Source organism: Paroedura picta, chromosome 3, assembly GCF_049243985.1.
Source record: "Paroedura picta isolate Pp20150507F chromosome 3, Ppicta_v3.0, whole genome shotgun sequence".
Lineage (NCBI taxonomy): Eukaryota > Metazoa > Chordata > Lepidosauria > Squamata > Gekkonidae > Paroedura > Paroedura picta.
This window is the reverse complement of record NC_135371.1, coordinates 24,838,272-24,864,309: the sequence shown is the minus strand read 5'-3', so window position 1 is coordinate 24,864,309 and position 26,038 is coordinate 24,838,272. Positions and strand designations below refer to the sequence as shown.

The 26,038-nt window shown below is 47.6% G+C and overlaps 1 protein-coding gene across 3 annotated transcripts in view; it reads left to right on the top strand.

The window, feature by feature from the left end:
* Positions 1-14,080: 14,080 nt before the first annotated feature.
* TAFA4 (TAFA chemokine like family member 4) overlaps positions 14,081-26,038 on the top strand; it is a 170,756-nt gene continuing 158,798 nt past the window's right edge. For all 3 annotated transcript variants that reach the window (XM_077325125.1, XM_077325124.1, XM_077325123.1), the window contains exon 1: positions 14,081-14,454. The gene's annotated coding sequence lies outside the window, so the exon portion shown is untranslated. The remainder of the gene's footprint in view (positions 14,455-26,038) is intronic.

Genomic DNA, 26,038 nt, shown 5'->3' with positions numbered 1-26,038 from the left:
CTGGGAACTGAGGAAGATTGCTCCAGAAACTTTGAAACTATGAATTTGGGAACATTGAGATGTTAAGTCTTTTAATGTTTTTACTATTACACTTTTGTATTGTTACCCATCTTGAGCTCCATAGGAAGGGCAGGATATAAAAATAAAGTTTATTTTAGTGTATTTAATAAAGATGTTTAATGGATGCAAGCTTAGTTTATATGATTATTTAATTCTGGGTTTAATTCTGGGGGGAAATACAGAGAAGAAAATAAATATATCAAAATTGGAGATGAATGTGTAAATGTACCCTTTAAAATTATGGAACCTTGAGAGTCATTAACTGGGACCCTGGAAGAAACTAACAGCATCCTTTTCTTCAAGGTAGGGTGATTGGTTTGTAGTATTATGTCTCCTCTGTCACCAGAGCAGAGAAATACATTCCAGATTACATCACATTCTCCATTTCATGGCATTACATTACAATCATTATTGCAAATAAGAAATAATATAAAATATGGTGGGTGTATGGCCTTTCTTGATGAGAATACAGATATAAGGACGGAATGAGATTAACATATGTCATGAGATAAGAAACCAATATCCTTGTTAAGTCCTGGGAAGGTTTTTTTGATTGTTATTCCAGGTGTTGTAATAACTTGTTACAGAACTGGAAAAAGGATAGAGGATCAGGGGGTTGGAGTACCTTTCCTAAGAGGAGAGGCTGAAGAGGCTGGGACTTTTCAGTTTAGAAAAGAAAGGTTTAAAAATAGAGGTTTAAAAATCATCTCCATATCTCAAGATACTAGAACGCACGGTCATTCAATGAAGCTGATGGGCAGTAGGTTCAGGATGGATGAAAGGAAATGCTACTTTACACAGTGATTACAATGTGGAATTCACTGCAAGAGGATGTAGAGATGCCCTCAGAAATACACAGCTTTTAAAGGGGATTAGAACCGGTACATCGAGAGGGAGTCTCTCAAGGGCAACTAGCCAGGGTGCCTAAGAGGAACCTCCACAATTCAGAAGCACTAATCCTCTGAATCCCAGAGCCAAGAAGGCCTCAGCCTTTATGCCCTGTTGTTGGCCATCCAGAAGAACTGGTTGGCTGCTGTGTGAGACACGATGCTGGACTAGATGAACTATTGGTCTGATCCAGCATGGCTTTTCTTGTGTTCTTAAAAACAAAACAAAAAAACACAAATCAGAGTATAAGGTTGCCAGGTTCCTTTCAGCCACTGGTAGGGTTGCAAGCTCCAGGTAGGGAGATTTTGGGGGTGGAGCCTGGGGAGGAGCAATATCGCAGATTCCACCCTCCAGTCCAAAGTATTTATTCCATGGGAATTGATCTCTGTAGTCTGAAGATGAGGGGTAATTCCAGGGGATCCCCAGGTCCCACCTGGAGACTGGTGTCCCTGCATTGTAATGGATCTAGGAATGCATAAGCATATCCATGATCCAAGGCAGTATGCAAGTAGGCATGAAGGGGAAAATCTTCATTCCCGTTTCTGACGCATCCCTCCTGGAAATCCCAATCCCAATTACATAACTCTTACAATTACATCAGCAATCTAGTTTTGATAGTAAAGGGTGAAGCAGGATGCCAAATGAAACCATGGAAGGCATTTTGATTATCCTGGGCTTACAATGATTAATTGAATGTTTCTGTAAGGATATTTTAAACTCTTTTGAGCTGTGGCCGTCTGTTCTTAATTAATCAGCCCCCGCTAGTCCTTGTGGATTACGATGCTTGCTTATTAGCATTCAGTGAGAGTACCAGAGGATTTTGAGGAAAGCAGCATGCAGAAGAGAGGAGATTTTTAATCGCTTTAATAGTTCATTAATGGGTAATTTGTTGTTTAATAAGTGTTGTTGTCTTAACATGTGTGTAATTTTATTTGGCTAATGAAACATTTTCTTTCTTATGTCGTCTTTTTCCTTCGACAGAAAAGGGAATTAATGTACCCCTAATATTTTTGACCACTGTCCATGCTAGGGGGGGGGGCAGTTGCCAGGAGGGACTGGGGATCTCCTGGAACTACAGGTCATCTCCAGACTGCAGAGATCAGTTCTTCTGGAGGAAAGGGATGCTTTGGAGAGTGGACTCCATGGCATTGACCCCACCGAAGTCCCTGACCTCCCCAGGCCCCACCCCCAGATCACCAGGCACTTCCCAATCTGAATCTGGGAACCTTACCCCCCTCCTTCCCCAACCACTGTTCAGGGGGGAACTGGCAACCCTAGTCCAATCTCACAAAAATTCAGCAGGCTACAGTCCCTTCATGCCAGATGACAACGTGGTCATTTCTCAGGACCTCCCAGCCAGAACCAGAGCCAGGAACAGACTCCTCATCTGAGGACAACCAGGCCAGGCCAGGGACCATCCTAAGGGAAGATCAGGAGACTCAGAGAAGACACCTGACATCACTAGACCCCCTCCAGACCCAGGTTTTTGAGGCCTCTGTCGATGGACTGCCCCCCCCAAAGATGCAGCTCCAGGGCTTAAGCCAGGCAACTAGGTAAGCCAGCTCTCAACCTTGTATGGCTAGTGCTAAGACTACCAGACCCCCAGGTTTTTCCACTATTCAGAGGGAATGACCAAGAAAGCAGGCTGCATGAGGAGGCAGCTTTAACAATAACTGTGCTCCAACTACCAAGCCAGATCACTGCTGGATCACAGGCAATGCTTACAGGATTGGGTCTGCATCAAGCCCTGGCTGGAGGAAGCCCATAATCAGGTGAAGCTCCTCCAGACCATTTAAACCCAGGGCTAAGCAGAGAGCTTTGATGGTTCAGCCAGTTGACTTTTAAAGTTGTGGTTATTTTGATCCCCTGTTATTTTAAGAAGTATATAATAAATGGTCTGAGACCCACTTTTATGGAGAATTATAGAATTGCAAAAGTATTATAAATAAAATAAGCCAGCATGGGGGAATGATTAAAGACTGGTGAACTCTAATCTGGAGTTTGACTCCCCACTCCTCCACATGCAGTCAGTTGGGTGACCTTGGGTTAGTCACATTCTTTTAGAGTTCTCACACAACAGTTCTCTCAGATCTCTCAGCCCCACCTACCTCACAGGCTGTCTGTTGTGGTGAAAGGAATGGGAAGGTGTTTTTAAGCCACTTTGGGACTCCTTCTGGTAGTGAAAAGCTTGGCATAACACCTCCCAGCTCTTTTTCTTTTCTATTTGCAAGCTGATTTTTAAAGTACTCTAGTCTCAGACCATTTAGAGCAGGGATCCTCAACCTGTGGTCCTCCAGATGTTCATGGACTACAATTCCCATGAGCCCCTGCCAGCGAATGCTGGCAGGGGCTCATGGGAATTGTAGTCCATGAACATCTGGAGGACCGCAGGTTGAGGATCCCTGATTTAGAGCTTTAAAGGGCCTTACCAGAATTTTGAATGATCTCAGAAGTTTAATTTACTTCAAATTTCAGCCAGCCAACGATCTTATTGCCACATTTTGAATCAAGTGAGGCTTCCAAGTCTTCAGCAGAGCAGAATCACTGGGCCACATTACAGTTGTCTAAGCCGGATATCAGTAGAGCCTGGTTGTTGTGGCCCAATCTTGCCTCTTGAGGAAGGACCACAGCTGGTGCACATCTGCCTCATTAAAGACCAGAGATGAACTTCACATTCTCAGGACAAGCTTCCACAGTATTCACACATGTGACACACTGTCAATGCCATTGCTGTCTCTGTGATGTACACATGAATGGCAAATAATTACATCACTGAGGTTTATCCCCTGGCTTTGCATCCTCCAATTCTGGCAATTGGCCCCCCAAAGTAAAACATTCTGGCTATGATAACATTTCGTACAGCAGAAAGATGTTTTTAGCAGCTGGATAAGAGGAGGATATTGAACATCATGGCTATAACACAGGTATGCAGCCCACTGACACCTTAAAGACTAACTCTTCCCTCCCCCCCAAAAAAAAGCTTTCATGAGTCAGGGCTGGCTTTATCAGGTCAGAGAGTGTATATAATTCTATCAAGCATCAGGTGTGATCATCACCTTTATTCTGTCAGCAGAACAAAGTGTCTATACCGAAAGACGACGTTATCTTTGGTCATGTTTGGCTGGACCTCTGACAAAATATGCATCTCCTGGATCAACTGTTCAATTATTCTTTTAGAAATAGTAAAGGGTTATGTGTCAAATGGACAGTTAGGTCAAGGTGGCAGAATTATTTTCTGTCTGAAACAGAAATAACGGTCCGTTTCCGAGCGTGATGCTGACCCTGCTTTGGTTGCTGGTATCCTCCCATTTCCAGTGTTGCCACCCTCCAGGTGGTGGTTGGAGGCATGGTAGCTCAACTGATCTCCAGATGACAGAGATCAGTTCTCCTGGAGAAAATGGCTACTTTGGATGAGGGGCTGTATGGCATTATACCCCCCCTGAAGCCTTCCAGCCCTCAAACTGTACCCTCCCCAGACTCCACCCCCAAATCTCCATGAATTTCCCAACCAAGCACTGACAACCCTATATCTTCCACAAATCACCGGAATAAGGTGACCATATTTTAACATTGGTAAAGTGGGACACTGTTGACCCGGGGGGGGGGGTGTCTTGATTAAAAATTTGGTCTATATGGAGCAACAAAATTTTTCATAGAACGCAAAAATAGTATTGTAATATATATTTTTAAATTTCAACATAGGTACAATTTGCCAGGTGCCCCCAGATGTCCCTCCAAAAGTGGGACAATCTGGTCACCTTAAACTAGAGCCAGAAACTCCAATTTGATATCCCTTCAGATGGCAGGACTTGATAATGGGAACTTTAATCATGACTGAGCCTTAGGAATAAAGCTACCATATATACTTTCATATAAGCCGACCCACATATAAGCCAGCCGAGGCACCTAATTTTACCACAAAATCTGGGCAAACTTATTGACTTGCATATAAGCCGAGGGTGGGAAATGCTCCATCATCGCAGGCTCCCCAACCAGCCTCCCCCGCCTCAACAAATACAGAAAAGTCAAGAGGATGAACAGCTGCTGGTTTTTGTACCCCGCTTTTCACCCACAGAAACCAAAAGAATAGTTTGGAAGAAGTGAAGACAAAAGGGGGGGGGAAGGGGGAGAAAAGGGGAAAATAAAGATCAGAGTCCCTCAGTCAAACCGTTGATGTCCTACAAGCTGCCAGAGCAACAACTGGCTGGCTGGAGCAGGCTTTTATTTCAATTACCATATATACCTGCATACAAGCCAAGGAGGGCTTTTTCAGTGAGAAAAAATGTGCTGAAAAACTAGGCTTATGCGCGAGTATATAGGGTACCTTCCAAGCAGTGACATGCATGATAAAAGTCTACGTTGGCCATGACCCCCTTGCCCAGTTGTGAGCAGAGCCAAAAGCAGGCCCAGAGGCCTACTGATGCCAGTCAATTCTTCTGTCTCGCATGTGCCAGACATGGAGTTCATCTAGTCGTCCATTTTCTTCACCAGGCCTGAGCCTTGTAAGAGGGTGAGCAGATACATTTAAACAAACATTAACATGGAGCAGAGATCTATGAAAATGCGCCCTGTTGTTGAAAGACGGAGGGCGTGCAACAGCGACGGCACAAAAGGACACGTTTAGGAATCATTTGATAGCGGTATAGATAGCACTGACATAGCGTCTGGGATCTGAAATTAAGAATGCTGAACTATCCAATACTGCACCATTACTTCATGTCTCATGTACCCTGTGGTTAGAAGACTCTGCAACCCCTTTTTAAATCCGAGGCTTACATGATTACAAGTGACAGAAGATCAACAATGAAGAACCGTAAAAGTATGCCATGATGCCCCCTTTCCACTTTCCTCCCTCAGAGGCAAGATTTCTCCTCAGCTTCTCTTTCCCTTCACTGGCTGGGCCACCCTAGTAATGTGTCTTCTTCTTTGCTGTAGCCACCTGAGGGGAATGCCTGCCCTTGCCCTGGGCCCACCTCATCACCTGTGCCTTACCTATGGGACAAACCACCTTGGGGCACAAATTCCCTGTCAATCTGGAGGGAAGGCTGTGGGGATTCATGCTGGCCTGGGCACCCACTGGGTTGTACGCTAGCCCTACCTCAGGACTGTAGCATCTGCCTTTGTCCTGGGTTCAGCCCATTCCTAGAGAGGCCAGCTGCCTTGTGTCATGAGTTCACCCATGAATCCAGGGGGAAAGCTGCAGGGATTAGTGCTGGCCTGATTCCTGTCTGGTGCTGCACCACCAGACAGGTCTGTGGTGTCTGACTGCAACCCAGGCCCATCCCATTGCCCGACATCCTGTTGCCTTCTTTGCAGGTGGCAGCAGAAGTGCCAACTGCCTCAGGCTGTAATTCCACCCTCAATCTGGAGGGAAGGCCATGGAGTTTGCACTGTCCCTGGTGGTGTAGACTAGCGTGCTGTCACAGGGGAGCACCATGCTCTGCCTTGGGTCCAGACAGGCTGCCATCCTCTGCCTGCAGGGATGAGCATTTGGGTGTGGCTGAGGGGCACCTGGGGCCTCCCACACATGCAGCAAGCTCCCACCAGTGGCGGTCAGGGCACGTATTGCAACCTCCATGTCTCATCTCCCATGCCACCCATCAAGTGGAGCCCAAGGCACATGTCCCGCCTGCTACCCCCTAGATCTGCTTCTTAGGGCTGCAATCAGACTGTCAGTACTTAAATCAGTCATCTCTAAATTTTGATTCTCTACTCAGCATGGAGCTTTCTCAAGACTTCCTCTGCTCAGCTGAAGCTAACCAATCTGATTGCTTGAAGCAGCTTGTCACTCAAGGCACTCTGTTTCTGTGAAGAATTAGCCCTTCACGGTCCTTCAGCTCTTTGTACAGCAATTCTCAGCTTTTAAAAAGTGCAGAACATCACATATGCCTTATGTTTTGGGCGTCCTACTCCTAGAGATGCCCTGCGATACTACAGGGAAGGGTATACCAAGACAGCATCCTGCATCAGGTACGCATACGTTGCAATCCAGTTAAGTTCCATATGCATCAGTGAATTAGCCCCAAGGTCCTAAACTGTCAAGGATGAAGATGCTCTCTCCCATATATCCCTGCCTGATAGCAAAGACCTCCATGGTTCTCCATGAGTGGAAGTAACAAGAGAGAACCAAGTTAGAGAGTGTTTCCTATCGTGGTCCTCTGCTTATTGAATGCTCTTCCAGCAGAGATTTAGCTGGCACTAAGCCTTGCTTTTTTGAAGGCACTGGGCTAAAATGTTTATTTTCCCAGGTTAGCTCCCAGCCCTAATCACCTTTGGGGCCCTGATTAGACAGAAAGATGGAATATAAATTCTGTAAATTATTTTCTTAATTTGAATTGAAAGGGGGGGGGCAATTCTATGATTTTATATCCCACTGAGGTCCCTCCCCTTCCCAGACTCTGCCCTCCTCCTCTCTTGTCTCTAACCTGCCTAACAGTTTGATTGGATTTGGCCAGGCCGCATCACCAGATGTGATGCCTAGCAGAATTGACTTACCCTGGTATATAGACACAGAGTCTGCTTATGTGAACAACGTCCTTGCACACATTAGCATGAGAGTCCTTGTACCCCATCAGGAAGTCTACTGTAGGAAGAGGTACTTTCTCAGGAGCGAGACACAGATCTGCAGCCAAGCCCTGAGTCGGCAATAGCCATCTGCTGGCTAGTTCACCCCTTTCCCCAAGTCACTAGAGTCTCTTGAACGGCATAGGAGGCAGACATGAAGGGAACTGCAAGACATGAGAAGAAGAAGAAGAGTTGGTTCTTATATACCGCTTTTCTCTATCGAGAGTCTCAAAGTGGCTTCCAATCGCCCTCCCTTTCCTCTCCCCACAACAGACACCCTGTGAGGGAGGTGAGGCTGAGAGAGCCCTGATATCACTGCTCGGTTAGAACAGCTTTATCAGTGCTGTGGCAAGCCCAAGGTCACCCAGCTGGCTGCATGTAGGGGACAAACCCGGCTCGCCAGATTAGAAGTCCACACTCCTAACCACTACACCAAGCTGGCTCTCAGAAGATGCAGTGCCAGGCTGAAGCTGAAAGGGAAGCTGAAAGGGAATATAAGGGAAGTCTTTTCTCAAGCAGAGTTTTAATGAAGGCTGATAATGTGGAAGCCAGCATCTCTGGAATTAATGGCACCAAGAGCCATGCATGTTCTCCACTAGGATGCAAATTCCTCAGGGCTACGTAACAGTGCTTTTCAGGATTGTGTGTTTTTTAGCAAATGAAACAGGAAAAAAAAACTGGTTGCTTTTATTTCAGTTCAGTTATCTTACCGAACCCTTGTCAGCCGTTCTTTAAAACGTTCCTGTAGATAAGTCCTGCGTATTGAACTTCTAGCAGTTTGGTGACGGGAATTGAACCTGAGGCTGATTGTGCCATGTGGCTTGGAGCTGCAGAAATCATTCACTAAATCAGGCTGTCCTTTCGTGCCCTGACCCTGAGGACAGGACAGAAATAGAACAGAATCTTTTGCGGAAATAAGTCGCATCTCTCTTTCTAGTTGTCTGTGTAGCCCTGGTCACAAGTCATCGGGTGGAAACTGATGGAAAGACAAAGAATGCATTATAAAAAGGAAGGCAGGAGCATGGAAATGGGGGTGAGGAGCAATAGCGATGATTATTCTGTAATGAATGCAAGGTTAAATATGTTTGAGATAGAATTTTGTCACTTCTGGCTCCAGTCTTTCCCAGGCATCTGTCCCAATCCACAAACGGTGGCCTGATCGTTAGCTGGATCAGAAACCACAGGTGTAAACCAGATGTGCACCCAAATGTCAGTACTCAGTCAATGTCCTTTCTAACGTGCATTCAGCGACCCACACTTTGAAGCTGGTCATATATACCAGGGATCCTCAACCTGTGGTCCTCCAGATGTTCATGGACTACAATTCCCATGAGCCCCTGCCAGCATTTGCTGGCAGGGGCTCATGGGAATTGTAGTCCATGAACATCTGGAGGACCACAGGTTGAGGATCCCTGATATATACCAATTTCCCTGCACATTTAACAGCAGACTTAAAAATGGGTATGTTTTAGCCAGAGGTTCTAAAGGGAGATTCTGGTGTTTGTATACTGATGTGGCTTTATTAAGCTTGGGCTCAGTAAAGAATGGGAGTGGCTGGCTCACCCCAGAAAGCAATTTAAAGGCCTACACATGCCATTCATCTTGCTTTGCCACTTCATTACTTGCGAGGAGTGGTCCACTGCCCGTCTGATTGGATCATTCTCTCTTTTTCACCAGCTCTTGTTTTCAGCTCTTCTCTTTAACACACCATCTCTGGGTTTGCTGGACCGTGAGGCCTCCCTTTGTTGTACTCCTCCACCCACTTCCCTTTGTGCCCATGCGCACAGGTCGGCAGAATTGGATGCATCACTAGAAGCTCACAAACACCCACTCCGCATTAATCTTTGAAGTGACACAAGACTCTTTGTTGCTGTATGTTGTAAAAAGTGTGAACAACTTCTTGGGCCCCCAGCATTGAACGGGAGGGGTCCAGGAGACAGGAAGCCAGAAATTAAGGTGTGGCTGGAAAGAGATGGGGCATTTCTCATCCTAGAGGTCAGGTGAGTCAGGCAGTGGGACAAAATGCAAGTGAGAGAGAAAGAACTTTACAGGGTGGAAATCTGGTCCCTTTTGCTTGTCCTGTATCCTCAGCCATTTTTCATGCTGATTTGTATCATTCATGTGTGAGCTCTGAGTCCACATGCACTATGATTCTAAAGCAGCATGGTGCCAATGGGTGTGTGGGAAGGACCCGGAAGGTCCTCCACCCAAGCAGGACTTATTGGCTACTGGTGATCAGATTGGCTGTGCAGATTAAAATAACATGCAGCAGCTGTCACCACAGTATTAGTTTCACTCTCACAAATCCTTTCTTCCCCACTGTATTTTTAAAAATGACTTGTATCCTGTACTTGCCCTTCCAATGTGTGCATTCTGCAGTGGCCATTTTATACTTGGCTTTGTCTCTTGTCACAGCCATTTTGAGGCTGTGGCCACTGTCCTGTATCAGAATTCCAATAGTGCCCACAGGCTCAAGAAAGCTGGGGAACCCTGCTCAAAATCCGTATTTTAAAACAAACAAACAAACAGGTGTCATGCTGCACAACTTGATTCATTATCCCTGCCCATGTTCTTAGAAGAGGGCAATTCTGTCTACGATCACAGTGACCCTGAACCTGTCTGTTTTTATGTTCTCGGTTTAGGACTGGAAGGATATTTATGCTGAATTTAACCACATGTCTGATGAAGGTGCTATCAGTAATTCAGATTTCATGGAGATTGTAACAATAATGTAATTAAGAGCCACAATAATAGTTAAGATAATAACTAAACAATAGTTAACAAAGAGCCAAACATCCAGGGCTACTCAGAATTCTGCTCAGGTATATTCAGTGGAACTTACTTCCAGGAAAATGGCCTAAGGGCTGCACTGAGTGCCAAGTAGTATTGTACTGACCACAGAAAGACCTGGGTTCGAATCTCCACTCTGCCATGAACCTCACTGGGACAGTTACTGTCTCTCAGTCTAACATACCTCACAAGGTTGTTGCGAGGATAAAACTGGCCAGGCTTTGTCCTGAGCTCCTTGGACAACTGGAAAGAAGACAATCAAATAAATAACTTCCATGTCCAGGTCCTTTCTCCAAAATGACCCTTTACAGAGAACACGTATGGCTGCTAGGTACCACAGAATACAGAGTAGGGTTTTCTCTCCCCTCCTCCTCCCATCAAGCCACAGCTGCCTTATAGCAACCCAGTGGAATTTTAATGATTTTATTTTTAACCTGGCCTTTGTCAAAGGCTCAGAGCAGGTAACATGTATAAAACCCATAAATAATGTCATATTAAAACATTTATTTTAAAATGTTCTAAAATCAGATTTTAAAATCTGATTTCTAAAATCAAATTTTAATTTGTGTTTAATTTCCCAGTGGGGTGGGGTGGATGTCAAATATGGCGAAAGCTTGGCTAACATGTTGGGCAAGGGGGCCAGAATTTCAGCGTCATTTCTGGCCTCAACCATCTCCCTGACGGAACTGCTGTTTTACAGGCCCTGTGGAATTGTCCCAAGCTTCAAGGCAAGAGACATTCAGAGCTGGCTTGCCGTTGCCTTCCTGTGGGTTGCGACCGTGGACTTCCTTCCTCGGTGGACTTCCATCTAATACTAACCCAGGCTGACCCTGCTTAGCTTCTGCAATCTGACAAGACTGAGCCATCCAGAACAGGATGGTAAAGAGTAGGTGTCACATTTTTCAAATGGTATCCTATTTGTCTGAAAAGCCAGGCTTTTTTCTTCTAAGCGTGCCATCAAGAAAAAGAGTCTCTCATCTTAAATTTGCTTACAGATTGCAGATACATATGCTATTAAAACTCAGAGGCAATCTTAGCTATGGGGTAGCTGCTCCAGGATCTGGGCTGGGTGGGCCCCTGATTACCCATGATCCTGCCATTCCCCCAAGAAGGGGAAAGAACCAGGAACTGGAAGTGGCTATACCTGCCCCCTTGGGGGGCTTGGGTAGGTGAGTGGCAGTCAGCTGGCTTGGCGGTCACTACCTACAGTTTTCCTTTCCCCTCTGGGGCACAGGCAGGTAGGCTGCAGTTGGCCAGTGTGACTGCTGGGTGCACCCATCCAGACCTTCCCTGGAGCTCCAGCTGGCTGAGCTTCTACCGACGATGCCTACTCACCCTGGATGGGGCTGTGACAACCTCTATGAGTTTGGGGCTGCAGATTGGAGTCTCCAATCTGGACTTTTGCCTAGAGCAGGCTTTCTCAACCCTGCGGTTTCTTGACAGCCCTGGAAGGGTTTCCTGAATGAGTAGGACTTAATTAATTTAAAATATATTTTATTAAAAATTGTTAGGTGATATGACCATACATGGTCATGTTGACCCCCCCCCCCAATGGCCAATGATGGACCTGGAGAGGGTAGGAAGGGGAGAGGCCCTGAGTGGGCCTGTACACCTCTATGTTTCCCAGCCATATTCTGCAGGATTGTGCAGCTTCTGGGGTTTCTTGAAGCCTGAAGAATGTTTCAGGGGTTCCTAATTGGTAAACAAAACTTCTGACAAGGATTCTTACCCCTTATATGGAATACAATAAGGGAGGGGTGGGCACAGACTCCTTTCTCCTCTCCTCCCTTGCCTCACCCCCTTACCTTTCACTTCCATGACGTCCTTCTTGGACCTTCCCCCCTCCCTCTTTCTCTTTCACACACACACAGGTGCCACAGCTGTGCCGGCCTCTGTGGGCTCCACCTCCATGGCTGTGCCAGCCGCGGTGGGTTCAGGCTCCGTGGCTGGGCCAGGCTCGATGAGCTCTGCTGCTGCACCTGGTCCAGCCTTTTTTGCCACCATGGCTGCCCCAACCATCACGGGCTCTGGCTCTACAGCTGGGCTGGCACCTGTATGCCCCACCACTGCTGTGGCCCCGACCTTCTCTGTCAACGCAGCTGTCCCGGCCACTGCAGGTTCTGGCTCCGCAGCTGGGACAGCCTCTGCAGCCTCTGACTCCATGGCTGGGATGGCCTTCTTCTCTGCTGTGGCACCCTCGCAGCTGGACCAACCTCCTTGGCCACCGCCACCACCACCATTGGCCCCGTCTGTGGCTGCTGCCACTCAAGGTCTTCTGGTGTGCTCGGTGGGTGGGACTTATGGACTTCACTTCCGTTTCACCAAGCGTGCCAAAAGATGGTTTCACATCAAAAAGCTGAGAAAGGCTGGGCTAAGGCTCCAGAGACTCTCCCCCGCAAAACCTCTTTGTGTATAACCTTTTGGGGAAAGTGTCATACACTTGGGGTTATCTTTCTTTCTGGCAAACATGGTAACCAACTCCACCTACTTTCCAATGCATCTTTAATAGTGTCTATCTTGAACATCACTTTCCATGCTTAACAGAAGCCATCTGAGTGCAAGAGCTCCTGCTAAGAAAGATGCTCTGCTTTCATTACTGTTTAATCATTACTATCGCTGTAGGATTAAGACTTGAGCCTAAGTGCAGAGGCATCCACAGAGGATAAATGACTCAATAGTGAGTGGAGGGAGACTTAGGCTCAGGTAATAACAGTGTTTAGGATCAGGCTATAGTTACTAACTACAGGATGGGGAATTCTTACAGATGTATTGGGGGAGGGTAGGGAACTGTTCTCTGTAGTCCAGGTGTCCCCAGTGTTTTCAGCCTGCAGGCCCATTTGGAGTTCTGACTCAGCAGGGTGGGTGTAGAAGAGGCACAGCCTGCCACAAATGATCACCGCAGCTTAGCTTTGGAAATACAGAATTGATCCTTGTGCCATAGTAGCAGCTGCCGCCAAAACAACCTTACAAAAAAACTGCATAGCCAATCAGAGCCCTTATTGGGCAAATGCCATATCTGGCCCCACCCACTTCCTAATAACACTTAGCAGGTTCTGGAGAAGGGACCAGTGGGTGCCACAGTGCCCATGGTCACTAAGTTGTAGTCTGAGTCTCAGTTGTAATTCACAGTGGGAGTTGTCCCCAGACACCACCCGGAAGCTGCCAACCCTAATCTGGACTGCTGTCACGAGGTTGTTTTCTAGCTCTGTAATCTCCCTAGTCTCACCGAGAAAGGCGGACTACCAATGGGGCGGAGACACAAACACACTCCGTGGGCCCAGTGACACCTTTAAGACCAACACGTTTTTATTCAAGGTAGGAGCTTTCGTGTGCAGGCACAAACTTCCTGGGCTACAATGTCACGCTCCGTCGGCAAATGACTTTTCCAATCGCCTTCAGGGTCGGATCGGGACGTCCGTCTGCAAGCCCAAACGCGCACGCGTTCGGTTCGATGAAGTTTGATTCCCGAGTAAATTACGCAAGAATCCAATTAACAGGGGAAGCAGCCGTGCCCTTCGGCGACCGCCTCACCCCCGCCCCCCGCGCGTGCCACGGCTCGCGCTTCCTTCCAGGCAGGATCCCCGCGCCTGCCACGCGCCCCTCCCCGGGGGAGGGGCTGGCGACCCCTTACCTGGGGGCGGAGGCGCGAGCGTGACGGGGTCTGGGAAAGGGGCGGGCGGCGCGAGCCGATCGCCGCCCAATCAGAGCCAGCCGCTCCGGAGCCTTTTCAAACTGGCGTGGGAGGGCTCGCGAGCCGCTCCGTACTTTTGCATGGTGAGAGCGGGCGCCCGTGCGCCGTGCGCCGCCGAGACGAGCGGCAGGAGGCGAAGGCGCCGTGTGGTTTTCGCGCAGATTTCGTCCGTTTCTGGAACTTCCAGACTTCGTTTTCTCCGATCCAAATCTGGCCTCGGTTTTTCCTCCCACGGATCTTCCTTGGAGCCGTCCTGGAACTAGCTCCGCCCGGGCCAGCGAACCTCTTTCTCCAGCGGGCACAGGTGGCCGCATAAAGGCCAAGCGGCCGCCTCGCTGCCGCCACCGCAGGCGCGGAAGCGACGCAGTCCGAGCATTAAGGGTCGCTCTCGATGGGGCGAGCGACGATCCCCGCTCCGTCTCCCCGGTGGGACTCCTAGAGCCCGGCTCCTCGCGTGCCAGGTAAGCTTCGCCGCCGCGCACTGGGCGAAAGCGCCGGGCCGCTCGTTGGTGCTCCTCCCAAGGCAGGTGGCGGGTCCGTGTCTCGCTCCGTAGGCTTTGGCGGCATGGGGGTCCGAATTGGTCATGCAGATCTCTTAGCCTTCTTTTCCTCAGACGCACTCGAACAACTTTCCCCGGACGCTCCCCGGCTCATTTCTCCCCGTCCCCCCAGCCCCCGGTGGCATTGCCTAGAGCAGGGGTAGTCAACCTGTGGTCCTCCAGATGTCCATGGACTACAATTCCCATGAGCCCCTGACAGCGTCAGGGGCTCATGGGAATTGTAGTCCATGGACATCTGGAATTGTAGTCCATGGACATCTGGAGGACCACAGGTTGACTACCCCGACAGCCAAGTGGCGGTGTCCATGCCGATGAACGGCTCTGTAGTCAAAGGCACAACCGGCCAGAAAGAGATCGTGGGGTGGGTCTGTCCGCCACCTTAGAGGGCTGATATATGATATGTGGCTGGTCCGCCCCCCCCCCCCCGGTCCTTTGAGAGGAAATATTTACGATCCGTAGTTAGGGTCGCTCGTGTTTTATTCGTGGAGGGGATACATCGGAGGCGGAGGTCACTGTGAAGCCTGACAGGCGTGGCCGATTCCACGCACGTTCACGTCGAAGTTGAGTTCGGGGAGTGCAGAAAGGGGGCCGAGCGGGAAGTGGTCCTGTAGCCCCGACTCGTCGGATCTCTGGAGCTCTGCTTCGGACTCGGAGGGGACCCCGGGCTGCTCGGCAGAGGCGCTAGCTGGCTGAGCACCTCTGCTCGCCTCTTGCTCCCAAACCCCTCGCCCCGTGGCGATACGTTGGCAGCGACTGGACGGCCCTTACGCAGATCCCTGCGAAGCGAGGCGGTCGCGGTCTCCCCGTTAGATCGAGGAGGGGGGGGGCAGGCAGCGGGCGGTGGAGCCCTACCAGGGCTGCTGGGGGGGGGGGTAAAAGTCTCGGGAACCGGCAGTCGGCTGGGTTCCGCTCGGAAAGCAGCTGGACGAGGCCGGAGGGCTACTTTTGGAATGGTGGTTGGAGTGGAATTGGAGCAAGAAGACGCTGAGCGTGCCAGTGGGAAGCCTGGCCGCCCTAGCAGGGGGGGTTTTGCACCGTGGACGGCTTGGGGTGCAACCAGCCAAGGAGGAACTGCAGTAAAACTCGCAGGGGGCAGCCGAGAAGCCTGCTTGGAAAGCTCCGCCTGGCCGGAATGGAGGATTCCTAATAAAAATAAACAAAATAACGAAGAGAGCAAGCATGTGCAGAGTGCGTTTGGACCACCGCCTTGTCCGTTTCTCTCTACGCCTGACGTTAGCGCCTAAGGAGGATCTTGGCCTTTCAACCTGGTCCACCCGGTCCAGTTGAAACCGACGGTTCCCCCAAGGCGCAGGTTCAAGACGATGGCCGGGAGGACGGGCCAGCTCCAGACGGGCCAGCTTGTGTGCCGACGATCCGCGTCTTGTGCGCGCGTCAATACCGCAGGCGCTGAGTTGGCGTTGGAGGGAAGCGAACTCCTTCACGGTCGGTCGGCTCCCCTCTTTGCGGGTTGCCTCTTGTTCAGGGGCGGGGGGGGGGGGGCGCCACGCTAGGCGCCGGGTTTTTCTCCAGGCTCCACCGAGCAGCACAAAAACTACCTCCGCTGCGTTTCGAACAGATGCCGCGCCTAAGGATTTCGGGGCTGGAGCCTCGCTTGCGCTCCGGCATGTCGGCGAGGAGTGAGTGGCGACGCAGCTGCTCGAGAGCGACCGCGCTGTGTGTGTGTGTGTGTGTGTGTGTGTGTGAGGGAGAGAGACGGGAGGCGGACGGTGACCTTCCATCTGCAGCGCCCGCTGTGAAGAATTCCTCCGCCCGCAAGTTCATTACCAGTAATAAAGCGTGAAAGCCTGCAGGGCTGAGGAACGGCGCAGGGGGGGGGGAGCGAGAGAGAGAGAGACGGAGAGAGACGCCTGAGAAGGGGCTCTTCCCTGCTCGGGGGAGGGTCTGGGAAAGAGGCGCAGAAAGTGCGAAATATAAACTTTGGATGGATGGATCCCTCCTCCTGCCCTCAGCCCGCAACGCAAGGGTCTCGTCCGGTTCTTTTCTGCGGAGGTAGCCCTGTTTAGCTCAGCGCGGAGGAGCTGGCCGGCCTGGTTCCTTTCTCGGAGAGGACAAAGATCTCTGCTTGAGGAGGGGCTCTCCTCTCTCTCTCTCTCTCTCTCTCTCTCTCTCTCTCTCTGTGTGAGTGAGTGAGAGAGAGAGGCTGCCATTTCAAAAACTCTGGGAAATGATTGTTCCTCTGAAACAAGGAGGACTGTGTTGCTGAGATGCCTACTCCAAGATAAGGGCCATTTTGGCAGGGCTAACTTCTGTTTCCTGGGGAGGAGGACTGCAGTTCTCAGACCACTGCCCGGCCCCAAACACCTCACGCATTCTAGAAGGATCCATTGGTTTTCCTTCCAAGTAATGGCTCCAGCAGGGTTGGTGTGGCAGTCGCCTCGTGGCATGGTGTACCACAGGGGTAGTCAAATTGCGGCCCTCCAGATGTCCATGGACTACAATTGCCAGGAGCCCCTCATGGGAATTGTAGTCCATGGACATCTGGAGGGCCGCAGTTTGACTACCCCTGGTGTACCATTTAAAACTGCAGTCCTAGGCATTTGGGGGTCAACCCAAATTAGTGCAGAGGGGCAGGCGTTGGATTTGGCTGCTTGTGGAGACAGAGGGGAGGAGCAGAGTAGAAGGGGTTCCAGACTGTTAGCTAGAAAGCACAAGCTCCCCCAAAGCCTTACTGGCTCTTCACTTTTGTATCAACAGTTCTGCGCAGAAGTCGGCTTCAGTGTAGCTAGCTAGCTGGTGTAGTGGTTGGCCTAACAGGGAATGACCATGGCTGTGACTGCAGAAATATTTCTTGTACTTCCAGTTTGACACTCCGTACTTTTTAAGGTAGCTGGTAGCCAGCTGAGGTGTTTTAACTCCCCCCCCACCTTTCTGGTTCCACACACTGTAAAAATAAATAACTCATGACAGCATAGTCCCAGTATGCCACTCAATGTATTCCAAGGTGCGTGCTCAGTAATTGCATGCAAACCTTTGCACAGATGTGTTTTCAAATTGCTTTGACATACATTTTCCCTGGCACATGTGGTATTTGCATAGCTGGTGTTTTCTGTCCTCCTCTTCCTGTATGTTTCGGAATGTTGAAAAATATTTGAGGGAAAGCACAGCAATGTATCTATTTATTCTTTTGATGAATCTATAATGTCATTGAAAAGCCATGCTCTGATATTAAGCGCACGCCAAAGCATTTGAGAGTGGCAACATTCATCCCTCAATGCAAGTGAGTCTACTGCAGTAACTTATATTTATGATGATAATTATCTGACTAATTATGTACAATAAAGACCTGTCTGTTCTGAAGTGACCATCTGGGTATTTGCAGTCTGTCTGCTATTTGTGTGAGCAGTTATTCTGATATGGTGCCGATTTGTTTTATTTTTCAAAAAGTACACTTGGCATTTGTAATGCACAGCTTTCCATTAAGTTTGACTGGTGTTCCCTCTCACATGTAAGAGTGTTAGGCTGTCTTTTTAATATTCTTCCAAGTAACTAATTTATGGATGCATTTTGGTTATAAGGAAGTATAAATATACTTTAGCATTAAACTTTGATGAGTTCCCAGTTACCCACATTATGAAAATAGAAATTATACTGGCTTGCTTTTGCAATTTTTAAAATAAAAATAGCCCTCGGTTATTAAATACCCAAATTCCTGAAATAAGGGTTTTCTGGCGTGAGTGTGCATATGTGTGGGAGGGGAATTGCTTTTTAACATGAGAGATTCTAAAAATATTCCTTGTTAAAAAGGATGGTTTTATTGTAAATAACTTACTTATTATTATTATTAAACATTTATAACTTGCAAACTCTCAGCAACTGGCTCTTGCAGGCATATGTACAACCATCGACCCCTGTAACCCTTCTCCAAATTTGACTTTTAAAGCAATAATTTAAAATAGTTATTCCTCATGCCGCACTGCCCTTTCCATTTCAGCAAGTTGTATGTATCTCACTTTCTATTTCTTATGCTCACGCTAATAATGCCTTTTGTGTTGTAGCTGTGGGGTAGATATGACTATTGAAACTGCAGGAAACAAACCATGGGGCTTGACATCATCAAGCAACCAGCCAAGTATCTACTGATTTGGTGACTTTGCTCCACTCTTTGTAGTTGATTCCATAACAAGTCTTTATGACACTCCCAATACTGAACAGTTGGGGTTCAGAAGTGGGAGAAAATAATGCAACTGAAAGCTCAATCGCAAAGGCATTTTACCCAGGTTTCCTTGGAACCTCTAAGACTGCAATCCTATCCACCGTCACTTGGAGGTCAGCTCCATTTATCACATTGGGATTTACTTTGAAGAAAATATGAATAGAATTGGGCCAAAGGCAAGCATTCCTCATGTTGTAGTGCAGGGGTGGGTAAACTTTGGCCCTCCAGATGTCCATGGACTACAATTCCCACGAGCCTCTGCAAGCATTTGCTGCCAAGGGGCTCATGGGAATTGTGGTCCATGGACATTTGGAGGGCCACAGTTTGCCCACCCCTGTTGCAGTGTAACCAACCATCCAACTAGGTCAAGGGTTCAGTTGCTTGATCAACTACCTCTTGATGTTTTAATTTTCTTTTAGTCATAGTGATTAGTAAAGTGAAGGATCTTAAATAACATTTTATCTAGCTTACATGATTCAAGCATCCTCTCTGATTAATTCTATTTATCCATGCAGTCTGTTTGGGAGGTAATTAAATTGTACCAATGTTGTCTAATCTTGCTGTCTGATCTAACGCGGTGTTGCCAAACCAGGATATTTATGGGCAGTGCCACCGATGATGGGTTGCCCTAGACGTTATTTTGTTAATGTGTTGCACTTTATGTTCACCGCTTTAGCCCAACTTGATTGGTAGAGTTTAGCAGTTTTCTGTGCCTTAAAAGTACTGCTATGGCACTTAACTCATTGTTGATGCAGGTGAGGACTGGAGGAGAGGTTTAACATAGCAGATGGAGTGTTGAAGACCTAATTTTCAGTGCCAGCTCAGCTGTGGGGCCAGTAGGTGAGCATGGGCAAGTTGTTGCATCCATGAACCTCACCAGGTACCTGGAGAGCCTCCTTCACAAGGGTGTTGTGAGGATGGATGGAATCAGGACTGTGGAACTATTTACAGAGTGCTTAATTGGTGCTGTGAAACAATGAAATCAATTCGGGCATCAGACGTGACACCTCTCTCCCTGTGCAGTTGAGAATTTAAATTGCCTATAAAATGGAAATCCATTCACTTAGCTGCTGCAAAATTGGGAAAGAAGATTCATTGGCCTGAGAATTTCATCCCACTTGCATCCATCGAGGAAGTTGCACTTGGAAATTTGTTTTCCATTGAAACAGCATTTGGATTGATTTCCTAATATGACTGGTTTTAATAATTCTGATGATGCGAAAGGATCGAACATGAGAATTTAAATGAACAAATGACATGACTCTGAATTGGGGCTGGGGGGGGGTGTTGCTCAATTTTAATTAGTATAACTTTAAAAATAAATGTCAACAATTCTTTTTGGCTTTTATGCCGGGACACCAAAATCAATCTACAGTTACAAAATGAAAGGGAAAAATGAAGGAGATATAAAGCAAAGTAACAGGGAATGGTTGCTTATTAGTTCCTGCTGCAGCAAGCAAGAGAGGTCTGAAGAAATGACCCTTTGCGACTGGTGATAACCTGTGTCCTGATCCTGTTTGGAAGTGGCTGAAGTTGTAACAGGTATCCTAAAGGAGAAACTGAACTAGGCTCCTTGGTTTCTCCCCCCGCTCCCCCCCCCCCCCGCCGCCTGGTTGCTGGCTGGTGGGCAAAAAAAAGTCCTTACTGCTGCCCTTGCTAACAAATGAAACGCTGGGATATTTGACTACTGTCATCTATTAGAAAAAATGACCTTGTCCTTGATTTGGCACCCCCCCACCAATTGATCAGACAAATCCTATCAGTTGACAATGACCGTTTACTATTGGTCATTGTCAACAGATAATATTTGACTGGTCTATTGATAGGGGTGCTAAATCAAGGACAAGGTCATTATTTCTAATAGATAATTCAGATCAAGGCTGGGCACAACACATATTTGCTATGAAAGACAACAGGAGTACAATACAGGGTTTGCCCTTGTTTACAGATCTATCTAACCATGATGAGGTAACCTTCCACTTGCTCAAAAGCAGCTGTTACTTCCAGCAGTCCAGTTTCAACACCAGCCAGTAGCAAGAAAGACATCCATTAACAGACAGATCTGTTGAACTACAGAGTATTTAGCAAAGGAGTTTATTTCTTTACTGTTTTACCTTCACACTGCACGGTGTTCTTTGTGCTCTGTTAATTCATGGCATCATTTAAAATTAGCTGACTGTTGTTAAATAGGTCTCCTAACATTGTCGCAAATACATTGAAGCATCATGTGGCATATTGAGCTAGTCCTGCTGAGCTGTGCATGTGAATGGACGGTTTCTGTGAATCGACAGTACAATGCACCACGGTGTGTGTAATGGATTACCTTAAATTGGAAAGCAATGAACAACTTGTAATCTGATTAGAGAATATTACCATATTTTGATGTATTGTGGCCTTATTTTAAAGAGTGTGGTTTACTATATACACTGTGGCTAAGAATGAACTCATCTGGTGGATCTGAACGCTTTGAAATTATTTGTAATTGCTGCATAGTTGTTGATGTTTAGATGGCCAGATATTATCATTAGTGCTTGATACAGATATTTGATACAGACTGAGGAATGATTCACATATGTATTTGAGCTGGCTGGCACAGGCTTCATGCAGTGAATATACCATGCAATTACACATACCACGCTTTTTGTCTTTCTGGAATTACTCACTTTCCCAGGTAGAAACTGTACAATTGGTTTCTGAAGAAAGAGGAATTCGTCCCTGAGTGACCATATTGACATAATAAAGTCTGTTTCTATGGACAAGATATAGCATACGATTATGACCCATCTAGCCAGTGTTTTGCTAGTCAGGTGGCTGGCAGGGACTGACCCAAGCTCCCTGTCTAACATTTTATCTCCAATACTCCAGATGAAAGTGGACACTGGGACACTCACTAGTAGGTGCTGTAGACACCATGTCTGGAAATACTGATTTAGGACAAAACTGCATTACAGTCCAATCTGTAGAGTGGGGATAAAGGTAAAGGTAAAGGTATCCCCTGTGCAAGCACCAAGTCATGTCTGAACCTTGGTTGTGACGCCCTCTAGCGTTTTCATGGCAGACTCAGTACAGGGTGGCCTTGCCAGTGCCTTCTCCAGTCATTACCGTTTTATCCCCCAGCAAGTAAGCTGGGTACTCATTTTACCAACCTCGGAAGGATGGAAGGCTGAGTCAACCTTGAGCCGGCTGCTGGGATCGAACTCCCAACTTCATGGGCAGACAGCTTCAGACAGCATTTCTGCTGCTTACCACTCTGCGCCACAAGAAGCTCTAAAATCACTGAGATTAAGTCAGAGTGAGGGTATTCATGACAATCTCAGTGCTGTATAAGATCAGACCTCTAAAGCAGTTTGTTTTTTAAAGCAGTTTTTAAATTTTACAACATAAATTACAGGTGGTCCTTCAGAGAGGTCTGACTTCTAGCAGTGAGAAGGCACCTCCTGTCATCTCACATGTGCCCTTAGTTCAAACCTAGAACATTCTTGCCAACATCTATACATAGTTGACTATTTCCCACTTCTGATGGAAACAGATATCCGCCCTTCTACCTGGGAAGTTCCTAACCGTGCAGTCCTAGGCAGTTTCACACCTTTGTAAGGCTACTGAATTCTTAAAGAGCCAAAAGAGCATAATTCTGCTTAGGAAGTTCCTATCAATGAGTGATCTACTTGTGCTTGATTGGCCAGCCTTCTAAAAGACTCAGAAGTCCACTGCAGGTGAAATAAGCGTGTGCTGTTGAATTGATCTCTACAACCTGAGGTAGGAATCTCCATGTCACCTCAGGTACGTTACTAAGGGAGCATCACCATCATGCATTCTAGCATTTAGAAAACCCGCGGCAGGAAAAACATAAGCAGGCCAGATATGATTGTGGTTGTCAGTTGCTGAGGTTTACATGTCCAAGGGGCTGCTCGGACAGCAGGGGTAAGTCAAGGCGACAGATATGCTGCTTCCTCCATTGCTGCCATCGGGGTACAATCTTAGCAGCCCTGAAGAGCTCCTAGAACCACTGGAGTTTGGCTGAGCCTGCTTCTGGCCACCAGCAGCCTTTGGGCAGGGCAGTGACCCACTGGGAACTTTCTCCCCAGCTCGCCTTTCTGTTCTTTCTGTATGCATCTGCCTACGTAGTTCACGTTGGCAAATGTTTTAACATGACTAATTATTCAGCTTGATGTTACCCTTCTTACACTTTACCTGCTATACTTCATTGCGATTGGGGGCTGGTTCTCTTACTGCCATCCTAGACGTGAGCCCACATGGACAGCTTTTATATAATAGCAAGGCTAGTAGTGGGTTGAATGCACTGTGGATCATCCTAACCACATGGGGGGGCCTTCATGTTGTTAGTGGTGGCTTCTGATACACTATGGAGGGCTCCGTGTTGAACTTCTGCTACATGGGAAAATTTGTTGTCTTGCACAGGCGCATTGAAAACAATAATGTGTTCTGAGACAGTTCTGCACTGCAGCCAGTAAGGATGCAGTAAAGGCAGAGCATAATAAACAGGAGTTATTCAGACTCTGCTGGCTCGGCCTTCATGCAATGTTACTAGAAGGGAAACCCTTGTTACTTGTTACTAGGAATGGGAGGGCGACTGTAAGCCGCTTTGAGCCTCCTTCGGGTAGGGAAAAGCGGCATATAAGAACCAACTCTTCTTCTTCTGATCCTTCTGAACCCGTCAACCAAGCCAACACTGATGCAAGGCAAGACCAGCCATGACAAGGTACAGTCATTGCCAGGATGCAGCCTCATAATAAGGTTGTTGTCTTCAACAGTCAATGGTTTTCCTCTTCCTATAGTTTCCCCGTGCCATAGTTTTGTCTGAACAAGCCAGATTTGGCAAAGGGACAGCCTGGTTAGTCTGTGATAGTAAAATACCCCCCCCCAAAAAAAAAGTGGTCTTTTCCTTAATTTCTCTCTTTTCCATAGTTCTCTGTTTGCTCTCTTACTTTTAGGGTTGTCAGGTTGCCTTTGGTCACTGATGGGGGATGGGGACTAGAGTTCCCAGATTCAGGTTGGGGAGCTCCTGGAGATTTAGGGATGTCATCTGGGGATGGCAGAGGCCTCATTGGGGTTCTCTAAAGCAGTGGTCCCCAACCTTTCTGAGGCTGGGGACCGGCAGGGCATCGGGCCGCGCCCGCAGGCCGCACCTTAGTCCTGGTCTCAACTCATCATGAATCCTGGTTGGCCACTTAGAACATATTTAATAACATAGCAGCATACCTTTGCTGATATGAGTAGACGGTGAGAGTTAGTGTTTTCCTGTAATGTACTAAAGTAGTAAAGGGGTGCTTTCCCATCGCCTCCCTTTTCATACAGGCATAATAGAATGTTAGTCTGTTTTAGTGGTAGTAAATGAGGAAGAAAAGTTAAAACTTAGCTTAGTTCGCATTGCAAAGAACATGGGAGGTGGTGATTCTGGAGGTCACTTGAGCCCAGGACTTTCTGATTCCTTTCGTTTTGGGGCCTGGAACTCCTAAAACTAGTGACCAAACTTGAGATTCCTATACTTGCCACAAATGGGCAGACTGGTGGATCCAGCCAAGTGATTTGTTTTGCTATACGATTGAATGTTTGTCTTTGTTCATTCACATGTACTACTTGTAAAACCCATTGGTTTTAGTGTGAGTAAGTAGAGAGGAACCAAGATCTTCCATGAATTTACTGTTCCTGGTAGGTTTTGTAGGCTGCACCAGCTTGGTGTAGTGGTTAGAAGTGCGGAGTTCTAATCTGGCAAGCCGAGTTTGATTCCCTGCTCCTCCACATGCAGCCAGCTGGGTGACCTGGTTGAACTTTGTTTTTAAGACAAAATATCTGGTCAGTTGTCACAATGTTACAAAAAGTCCTCTGCAGTTTGGAATGTAGAAGGTGCCCATGCTGCCGAGAAGCAAGATTATTTTCATAACAATCACTGCTACATGGTAGATTGGAAAATCAATGGTAACCCATATTCAGTAATTGGAATGAGGCTTTCTCCACCATTATTCCAGCCATCTTTAACCTGCCCCCCCACTCCGGAGGAGTAAGGGCAAGTGGGGAGGAGTTAGGGCGGGCCCTGTCCGGGATAAAAACCTTACCCTGTTCCTCCCTTCCTCCCAGCATTCCCTTTATCCTTCCCTTCCTCCCAGCATTCCCTTGGTTTTTCCCTTTCTCCCTTCCTCCCTCTCTTCCATCTGCCTCTTTCTGGCTACCTGTTTCTCTCCCTCTTCTTCTGTCTCTATCTTCCTCCCTTTCTTTCTGTCTTTCTGTCTCTCTTTCTCCTTTTCCTCCTTCCTTCGCCCCATCCCTCCACCTACCCATCATGCTAGGGCCCGCTGTATTTTGGCCACAGCGGGCTTAATATCTAGTCTTCCATATATTTTCATTGAGCTCGTGGCCTGGAAGTTGAGGAGGATGCTCAACTTTCCATAGGGGTAGAGGGCACTCTGGAGCAATTTTGTTAACATTCCAGGTCATTTTCATTTGGGGCCTCAGCAGAACTGCCAGCCCACTCTAGGTAGAAAATCCCCTAGAACAGGGGTAGTCAACCTGTGGCAGGGGCTCAAGGGAATTGTAGTCCATGAACATCTGGAGGACCACAGGTTGACTACCCGTGCCGTAGAACATTCAAGAAACAGTATGGATCCATCATTCCTCTGGAGCAAACTATGTCTGCCGACGTTCTGGGGTCTTGAGATGTAACCTATTCCAATCATGATCTGTCCATAACAACTGAGGTCCTAAGTACCCTTCCATTATCAGCTCACCTGCTTCCTGCCCAAAGGCAGTAATTGCTGAGAGGGATGGTGTAAAATCGTATCAATAGAGCCAGTTTGGTGTAGTGGTTAGGAGTGCAGACTTCTAATCTGGCATGCCAGGTTCGATTCTGTGCTCCCCCACAGGCAACCAGCTGGGTGACCTTGGGCTCGCCACGGCACTGATAAAACTGTTTTGACCAAGCAGTAATATCAGGGCTCTCTCAGCCTCACCCACCTCACAGGGTGTCTGTTGTGGGGAGAGGAATGGGAAGGCGACTGTAAGCTGCTTTGAGCCTCCTTCAGGTAGGGAAAAGCGGCATATAAGAACCAACTCTTCTTCTTCTTCAATAAATGAACAGAACAGATAATGTGTCCAGATATATGTGTTGGACCCGGAGTCAGTTGAAATGGCCCCGTGTTTGTCATAGTGACACTGAAATCCTGAGATGCATATGTTCCACACTCGATGGCTGACGATGCAAATGCAGTAAATGCTGACGATACAATAAAATACCCAATAAACACAAATTAAAACCAGCCATTTAGAACTGCCAGATGCCATTGTAAATAAAGCTGT